The 10,221-nt window shown below is 40.2% G+C and overlaps 1 pseudogene; it reads right to left on the minus strand.

The window, feature by feature from the left end:
• The window catches only part of LOC124626767 (gastrula zinc finger protein XlCGF7.1-like), an 84,643-nt pseudogene extending 76,943 nt beyond the window's left edge, over nucleotides 1-7,700 (minus strand).
• Between the last annotated feature and the right edge of the window lie 2,521 nt (nucleotides 7,701-10,221).

Genomic DNA, 10,221 nt, shown 5'->3' on the forward strand with positions numbered 1-10,221 from the left:
AATGAATAAATGAAAAGGTAATTGATGCCAATGTTAAAATGATACATGATGCAAGAGGGAATAAATCTGAGGAAAATTATTTTTACTGCACCAAAAATATGGAGCTAAATTGCCCCAACATGTGAATGCATGTCTACATGGTGGAGAAATAAATACACATGTAATTAGAAATGCTATCCTTAATATCAGCTAGTTAAAAGAAGACACTTGCAACTCAGATTTCATACATTTCAGCATGACATAATCATGTGCGTGCGTGCACAATGACACTTCTCCTGCAGGGTTTGTGATACTAGGCTATATGTCGCTGTATATCATGAATTAAATTGACTGACACTTTCATCTACCCTGCTGCAGTAACCCCTAACTGTGAAATAAATCTGCTGTGTTTTAATTAATTAGCATTATCCCTTCTAGTTTAACACTATCTGTGCTGAGAGCAGAGAGAGAATGCCATCTGTATAAACCAGAGGCTGAACTACTCCCCATGCTGTTACTCTAATAATCCATTAGTGAGCATCCACATTTTGAAAATTAGTTCAGTGCTCATAAACATCCGTGTTTATCGTTCTCTGGTATACTCCCACCTCCAAAATACATGCCAGTAGGTGAATTGGCTTCTCGAATTTGCCCTTAAGTGTGAAAGAATGCCTCTGTTTACATACAAAGATTCTCACCAGTCGGACTTTATTCTGGCTTTTCACACACACCATGTGCAAGTTCTGCATCCTTGTCGAATTCCTGTTGAATATTAAACACCGATACCTTTTTCTGGGTTCAATCCGAGTCCTACATCTGCCACGGGATGTTAGTGTGATACCCATCCAACGACATTTATTTTAAAATAGATTAAAACTTGTACAAAGAGCTGCGTTTTCTTACAGGACTGTTTTATCATGCCAGAAGCGCATCTCAAACACACCTGTATAGAACACACTTGCTGCTTCTCATAGTTAAGGTAATCAGACACAAAGGTTTGCATAGCTGTTATTTTTCTATTGAATGGATTGTTAAATGGATTACCGACATTCATTCGTATTGGTCTCAGTTGGTTGACTCTATTGTGCTTGAGGTGTTTGCATGAACTATAAGTCAGGTTATTGATGATGTGCATGGGGCACTGCAATGATCAGGCATCACATCTAGGGTGTGTGTAGTCTGAACCCACTGCAACCCTGACTAAAATAATGTGGTTTCTGAAGATGACTGACAGAATGAATGAATGAATGAATGAATGAATGAATGAACGAATGAATGAATGAATGAATGAACGAATGTACATTGAACAATGTACATTACTTTAAATAAACATTGCAGTAAAAAATTAATAAATATTTATTAAATCAACTACCAGATAAAACCAAGTAAAACTAATGTATATTGCTAAGATAATTTAGTATGTATTTACAGTCTGAATAATATAATATAATATAATATAATATAATATAATATAATATAATATATTACAACCCTAATTCCAAAAAAAGTTGTGATGCTGTGTAAAATGTAAATAAAAACAGAATTCAATGATTTTCAAATCTCATAAACCCATATGTTATTCACAATAGAACATAGAAAACACATCAATTGTTTAAACTGAGTAAAATGTATCATTTTAAGAAAAAAATAAGGTAATTTTTTTCATTTGATGGCCTCAACATGTCTCAAAAAAGATGGGACGGGGCAACAAAAGGCTGGAAATGTAAGTGGTAGTAAAAAAGAAAAAGCTGGAGGTTAATTGGGAACAGGTCAGTAAGATGAGTGGGTTTAAAAAGAGGATCTTTTAGAGGCAGAGTTTCTCAGAATTAAAAATGGGCAGAGTTTCACTAATCTGTGAAAAATTACATCTACAATTTGTGGAATAATTTCAGAATAATGTCCATTAACGTAAAATTGCAAAGACTATGAATATCTCATCATCTACAGGACATAATATCATCAAAAGATTCCGAGAATCTGGAGAAATCTCTGTGCGTAAGGGACGAGGGTGAAAATCAATATCGCATGCCGTGATCTTCGTCCCTCAGGCGGCACTGCATTAAAAACAGGCCTGATTCTGTAATAGAAATCACTGCATGGGCTCAGAAACACCTCCAGAACTCATTGTCTGTGAACACAGTTCGCCGTGCCATCCACAAATGCTGGTTAAAGCTCGATCATGCAAAGAAAAGGCATATGTGAACATGATCCAGAAACACCGCCATCTACTATGGGCCAAAGCTCATTTAAAATGGACCGAAGCAAAGAGGAAAACTGTTCTGTGGTCAGACGAATCGAAATTTGAAATTCTTTTTGGAAACCATGGACCCCGTGTCCTCTAAACTAAAGAGGACTAAAGAGGAGAGGGACCATCCGGCTTTTTATCAGCGCTCAGTTTAAAAGCCTGCATCTCTGATGGTATGGGTGTGCATTAGTGCCTAAGGAATGGGCAGCTTGCACATCCGGAAAGGCATCATCAATGCTGAAAGGTATATACAGGTTTTAAAGCAACATCTGCTTCCATCCCATCTTTACTTCTGAGAGACTCTGCCTCTCTAAGGTTAATCTTTTATAATATTTTATACCCAATCATGTTACTGACCTGTTGCCAATGAACCTAATTAGCTGATTTCACACTGAACCTAATCAAACTTTCTGCACTGACATAAAATAGTCACCAGGGAAAAAATAGCAACCATGCATTAACCTCTGTGTCTGTGTGACATTTACTAATGCTTGTTTATAGCTATTTTAACGTAATAAGTATAGAAAATAATGGCACAGTGCTGATGAATTCTTGATTCTGATTGGTCAGAAGGGGTTGATTAATTTTCTATAGCAGAAGCTCCGTATTGTAGCTACAAATCCCAGGTTTATATTAATGTGCTGATTCTAATACATTATCGTTTCCGTAATAGCAAGTTACACAAAAACTCGTATGGCAGTCCCTGCATGCAAATGAAAAACACACACATATATATATATATATATATATATATATATATATATATATATATATATATATATATATATATATATATATATATATATATATATATATATATATTATTGTTGATATGGTGATGTTTCTTTAGCTCGTATGGAAGGAGTCTCCAGTGTCAGCGCTTTGTAGCTGTCAGAGCTAAAGTTTTATCTATAAGTTTTCGGACATAGAAAAGTCTTCAATATGTTGTGTTTTGAGGATTATTAGTAACCTTACAAGCTGATTTTTCTGTCTTATTAACATCAAGAAAAAAGAAAAAGCGAGACCGAGAGGGAGATGGAACAGCTGTTTATAGCTGCTATAAAGTTAGTGAAAACAGGAACTAACTTATTTCATAGGCATTCCACAATATTAATCTGGCTATAAATTGATATGTATGTCATGGCATTATTTAATAAATAAAAATTGCAATCAACATATTGCTGTGGTACGAAAGGAATAGAGCACTTTGGGATGTGCTGTTTTATGAAAAAAAAAAAAAAAAAACATTGTTTTGGGCTGCGTAACACCACCCCATCACTGATTATGTACCTATAACAGCACACCTGGTCATATTTTATTACTTACATAAATCATACTGAAATCTGCTGATACTTTGAAGCTCGCTAAAGCACCTTGTTGCTATTTTTTATTATTATTATTATTATCTCCCTCATAAACACTCACCAACAACTTCCCAGAATGAGCCTCATTCCATTCACTAAATGTCACTGCCTTTATACTTGTTTAATCAAAGTACAAAACGTGGTCTGAAGCTCTGTTCTTTAAAATGATTTCGAAGCATATTACCGATCATACTCAGGTGTGTGAGTCACACTGAGTCAGAGCAGAAAATAGAATGCCCTTTAAGGTGGTTTTCACAGTGGGCACGTTCGCTGTGGTCCAAATCCGAGTGGGATTGTTCCCGGCGCCTCCAGCAGTGTTGGGCTGGTTTCAGATTTGCTTGATTCTATCGAACCCTAGTGCAATTGTGTTCATCATAAATACGATTCACCATAATCTTTTGCTTATTTATTATTTCGGTGCTATTATGTGCAGCAGATGTTACGCGGGGCGCATGGTGGCTTAGTGGTTAGCACGTTCGCCTCACACTTCCAGGGTCTGGGGTTTGAGTCCCGCCGTGGCCCTGTGTGTGCGTGGTTTGCATGTTCTCCCTGTGCTGCGGGGGTTTCCTCCGGGTACTCCGGTTTCCTCCCCCAGTCTAAAGACATGCATGGTAGGCTGATTGGCATGTCCATAGTGTATGAATGGGTGTATGAATGGGTGTGTGATTGTGCCCTGCGATGGACTGGCACCCTGTCCAGGGTGTACCCCGCCTTGTGCCTGATGCTCCCTGGGATAGGCTCCAGGTTCCCTGTGACCCTGAAAAGGAGTAAGTAGGAGTAAGGTAGAAGATACATATCTAGATAGATAGATGGATGGATATTATGCACAGCAGTGGACAAGTGTGCTGTGGAAATGAATGGTATTGTCATCGACTACAACACATGCGCAGGTTACTTTACTTTCTGAAAATTGTGGACCCAAGTACGAGTTACATTCACATTCACGGGAATTGCAGCACCGTTCCAGTGCAACCAAACTCAGACGACCTCCTACAGGTAGGTTTGGGTTTGGGACTGCTGTGCACTTTGCGGTCCACATTACAGCTTTCTCATTACCAAATTTTCATGCAAAATGCCATGTGTGAAAGCCCCCTAACCCACACGTTTATTAACTCAGCACATGTATATTTTCTCCCATGATGCAATATGCAGCAGGAGGTTTTAGGTCAATGCAGTTAGATGTTATCAGCCATGTGCATTTAGTTTTCATTGCATTATCAGTTAAATAGTAGTAAATAAATGCAGTTACCACTTCAGTGCCAGGTCTGAGGTGAGCTGTTGTCCTCCTGTCCTGTTTGTCCTCCTTTCTTCCATTCCTGCTGTTTCTTATCAGGTCCATCCTTCAGTTTATGGAATCATGGGTGTAATTCTCCTGCCCCTGAGCCACACTACAGATCTGTGAGCTGCTGTTGTAATCACAGTGTGTCTGAGAGATATGTACATAGAGCTCACTGACCTGCCTGCCCTCCTTAAACTACACCAGTTAGGAAATGGAAAGATCAGAAGAGCAGAACAGACATGTTAATGTCATTAGCTGTGAGGTCTGTAAGGTAAACAGGTAAATAGATTTTATTTGCAGTCCTGGATTTAGATGTGTAGAAGTCAAAGTGAATGGGTCGCTTTACTCAGACGTGGAAGTGCCAGCTGCAACAGACTCCAGACAAATGTTTATGATGTTTAATCTCGGAAAAAGCAGCAGGTGTTCATCAGCCTCGCTAAGCACAAATGAGATTGAAGAGTGCGAGCTGCCACAACCACAGACAACGCCGAGCTTCAGCTCCTGTCATCCAGCTGCAATAAGAAAAGTTGTGTGGTTCGGCTAAGGCGCTAAAGTGCTTTCTGTCTGCATGCTGTTATGAATGATGGTAATTGGTAACCCATTTCAAAGCCTGGGTTCACAGCGAATAAAGAAACTCCTGCTGAACCTCAGACACGTCAATGACTTTAAAGAGAATGAAGTGTGTTTTAAAGGATAACTGTAAATTGCACATGTTGTAGAGGCTTCGTGTCGACGTGCAGGACGACACGGCTTCAGAGCCATCAGACGTCACTCTAAAATCAAATCGGCACATGGTCTGATTCCAGCAGGATAAATGGAGATGTAAGAAGCAATTTAACAGACAGAAGAGTTTTTAGCGGACACCGTAATGAAGCTCATTTTACACTTCACAGAGAGAGAGAGGGAGGGAGGGAGGGAGGGAGGGAGAGAGAGAGAGAGAGAGAGAGAGAGAGAGAGAGAGAGAGAGGGAGAGAGAGAGAGAGAGAGAGAGAGAGAGAGAGAGAGAGAGAGAGAGGTTATTTTTTTGGAGTACTAAAATATGATTGTCTCTGGCTAAACTTAGTAATTCCAATAAAAAAGGGGAAAAAAAATCACATGTGCACATATTGTACATACTGAGACTAGAATGAAATCAGTCCCATACGATTCTCTGTATTGTTCTTATGACTGTTGGTGGTGCTGTTGCGCTTAGTTCCACAAAACCACAAAATGATCCTATTTGTTAACAGCAAATAATCTGATCCAAAATGAAATCTTATATTGATGTATTTATATCAGACAAGGTAGCTTAGCCCTACTAGCACATTTACATCGGCCACACCTGTATTTAGCAGCTCACAGTTCTAGCTAGTTCCTTTGAATATTCCAAAGATAATCCCCATAGAATCAGTAAATGCTGCAGAACAGACATCACAATTGGAATTGGTCTGGTCTGCTACAAGTTCACTAGTTCAAAAAGACAAATGCTGAGTATGGTCCAGCACAGTAGGTAGGTCAGCGATATGCTCCTGATTTATCGCATCACTTATTATCATTTTCCTCTGATAAAAATTACAGCATCTACTGTGCTCAGAGTGAAAGCTCTCTAAGGAGAAGGGGGAAATAGACATTGGAAATAACCTTTAAAAAGATCCAGTTTGAAGAACAAGTTTTTTTTTTTCATTAACACATCACATTTCAAATGTGTGTATGCATGTGAAAACGTCATGTAATGAATCAGTTTGTATATACCATCTTAACATACATATACTTACATACATAAAGCTTAACATACACTATATGGCCAAAAGTATACGGAGGCCACAGCTTTGCGGCATGCACTTCTGTGTTGTCATGTCTTTATTTACTTTGCAACATGCATTTTGTTTTTATTCATGTCTTGTCTCCACGCATGTTCTCCCTTCACCTGTTCTTGGTTTGCCCTTCATTAAGTTTATGTATTTAAACTGTGGAGTCTTTGTACCGAATGTTCTGTTCTATGTTGTGATTCTCCGATTCTCAATTTAGATCTGTTTCCTGGTTCATGTTTTTGGATTACCCCGATATTGCAGTTTGTAGATCGCCTGGCCTCTGGCTGTTTATTGTTCCTGATACTGATTCACTTTCTGGATTTGTCTGCTTGCTCTTTGATAAAAAAAAAAAAAAAATCATAACTGCAATTGGATCTGTCTACGCCACCATTACATGACAGAATACTTCATCTTCATCATAGATGGATAAAACACCAGGTGCACCATCCCAGCTCAGTCCATTTTCCCCAGTGGACTTTCATGTATCCCCCATCCCTCTTTGATGGCACTGAAGACAAGCTGAGAGCATTTCTGTTTCAAAGCCAATTATATTTTCATAGCCTGTTGAACCCTAAGCCTGAAGAGAAGCAGTGGATCATGTTCTTGTTGCCCCCGTTCTTGAACGGAGCTTCTGAGCACCATGGGAACCATGGGCCTTGGAAGCATGGCAGGATTCATTAGTCTACTGAGTGATTTATGGGGAGAGCGACTTTAACTTCAACGTTTGAATTTTTTTTTGGGGAGGACAAAGAGGAAAGCGACATCCCCTGCTAAGCTCCAGCCAGAGGGTGATGGGGCATACTCCTCTGCTGAGCTCACTACTGACATTGACAGGGCGGCCTCCTCATGCAGATAGGGCCCCACCTCACCCAAGATTTATCCAGAGGCCAACAGCACGGACTCACCTGCAGACCTCCGTCCAGAGGCCGTCAGGGTAGCCTCCTCACCCAAGCTCCAGCCAGAGGCCAATGGGGTGGCCTCTGCTGCAGAGCTCCCTCCAGCTCCAGCCAGAGGGTGGCTTCATATGCAGAGCATCCTGCCATGTTTTGCTCATACCTCAGGCAGACAAGGCGGCCTCTTAAGTCCAGCCCATGTGTGAGACCAACGGTGCAGCCTCCCAAGTTCTGTTCCTGTCTAAGACCGACGGCGTGGCCTCCCAAGACCTGCTTATGCCTGAGGCTGATGAGGCAGCCTCCCAAGAACTGCTCATGGTAGAGGCCGATGGAGCGACCTCTAAAGCCTTGTACCTGCCTCATGACCCAGGCAAGCCTACCCCAGCACTGCCACCTGACCTTGGTGATCCTGTCCCAGTCCTGCCACCTGACCCCAGCCAGCCTGTCCTAGCTCCACCTTCTGACTCCGGGGAGCCTGCCCCAGCCTCACCACCTGACCCCAGGGAGCCTGTCCCAGCCCTGCCGCTTCACCCTGGCAAACCTGTCCCAGCCCCATCAACTGACCTTTGCCTTTTTTCTGTTCCTGATATCGATTAACTTTTTGTCTTTGTCTGCCTGCTCTTTAATAAAAATGTTCAACTTTAATTGCATTTGTCTACACTGTGACAGGGGGTTGTTAAATAATAACCTGAGTACAATGATGCAGTTAAAAGGTTTTAAACATGTTTAAGGGTTATTACCTGGTTAATAAATAAATAAATAAATAAATAAATAAACAAATAAAAATCTCACATAATCTAGCAAAGCCTAAAACTCACATCAATTACAATTGGTAAGAACTTATAAAAGGCCTATCAGCCTATTTGGCCCCTCTGCAATGTTGTCCCCTGTCCAGCTACACACCATCTGGTTTCAGGCTGCATTAGTGATGCCACATTACACCAGGTACAATATGAATATTGTCCTTCACCAAGTGGAAAATCTGCAGCTTTGGTGAACTATTATTGATGAAGTCCACAGAGACAAACTGAGGCTCATCTGTTTTTGAGTGAAAGATCATCATACAGCTCCAAACATAGCTACAAATCCAAAAACGGAAAACGTGTTCACACAACAAAACAAATGTGTGGCAGTTTGCCAAGCCCATCGGATACTGCTATGGCTAAATTTAAACAGCCAAAAGACTACAATTTTGGTTTTAGCCAAAATGCACTTTTTCTTACAGTTTTGACACCTCAACTCTAATAAATCATAAATAATTTTAACCAACATCAAGTGGAAATGTTTTTTTTTATTTGTTTTTTATTATCCTGCAAAGATCATGTTGTATAAGGAGCCAGTTTAACAATCACAGTGGTAAACACAGTCAGACTGCAAAAAGAAATCTAGCTGCATAATCACTGCTTGCTAGTTATGATTTCCTCACACAGTGAATGTCACACCTTGATTGGACAACTACAAAACAGACATTCATTTATTCATCCGTCTTCAGTAAACATTTTATCCTGGTCAGGCTCACAGGATCCGGAGTCAATCCTAGGAATACAGGGTGCAAGGGAGGGATACAGGGAGAATTTACTCTGGATGGGATGACAGGCCATCACATGGCACCACAAAGAAATAAACATAGACAAAACAGACATAAGCCTACTCAAATTAGCTTTTAAGCAGAGACGAGTTGCTTGTATTTAAAATTTTAAATGCAATTTTCTTGCTTTTGGGTATAACCGTTGCAAACTAGGAAGTGGAATTTTACGTGGCAAACACAGACGAGTGGAATGATACACACAGTGAACAGGAAATATAGGCACCCTTGGAACGTTGCTTGACCAATCAAATTAGTGGACCAGAACTAGCTTCTGTATAATAGAAAATAACTCCTGGCTAGGCCACTGGCTTGCACTGTGTGTTCTGATGAAGAATTGTAGTAGTTTTGTATGTGGTGCTGCTGGACTGGACTGGTACAGTTCTCCCTGCCAGAGTAATATTAGCAGTTGGACTAAACAGAGTTGCTGCTGTTTGTAATTAGCAGCTCATTACACAATCAGAAGTGTTCAGAGGAGGTCACAATGCATCTGGAGCCTGGAAGAGTTGGCACCAGATGGGGAAACAAACAACCTTCATATTCAACCATTGTGAAACTTGCATGAGTTTTGTATTATAAAGCATCTGTTTATTGTTTACTGAGTTTTGCTCAAGGCTGAAAGATTTAATACATGATGTTTTAGGATGCACCAGTGTCACAGCTTCCTTGTTTCCATCTTTCCCATGGCAATGAATGCAATGTAGTTGTGTTTGTTTTGATTTCTGCTAAAGTCCTGCCCCTGCCCCTGTTGTTCCATTGGTTTAATGCCTGAATGTGTTCACCTGTTCTGTGTTAGTCATTGATTAGTTTGAAAATGTATCTTAGCCTTGCTTTTGCTTTGTAAAGTCCAAGCCTTGTTTTTTTTCACGGTTTCTAAGCTCTACCTGTTCCTAGTTTATACCCTTGCCTGTTAGACCTTTTCCATTTCTAGTTATGGTTGTTCCATGTTTAACTTTGCCTGCCTGTGTTTTAAGCCCTGCTACAGACTTGGATTATATTTCTTTGGATTGTCCCCAATAAAACATATACTAAGTTTTGAACATTTATGCATCTCTTATGTAAAAAAGATTGAAACCATTGTTAAAA

This window comes from Ictalurus punctatus, chromosome 3, assembly GCF_001660625.3.
Source record: "Ictalurus punctatus breed USDA103 chromosome 3, Coco_2.0, whole genome shotgun sequence".
In the NCBI taxonomy this organism is placed as follows: domain Eukaryota; kingdom Metazoa; phylum Chordata; class Actinopteri; order Siluriformes; family Ictaluridae; genus Ictalurus; species Ictalurus punctatus.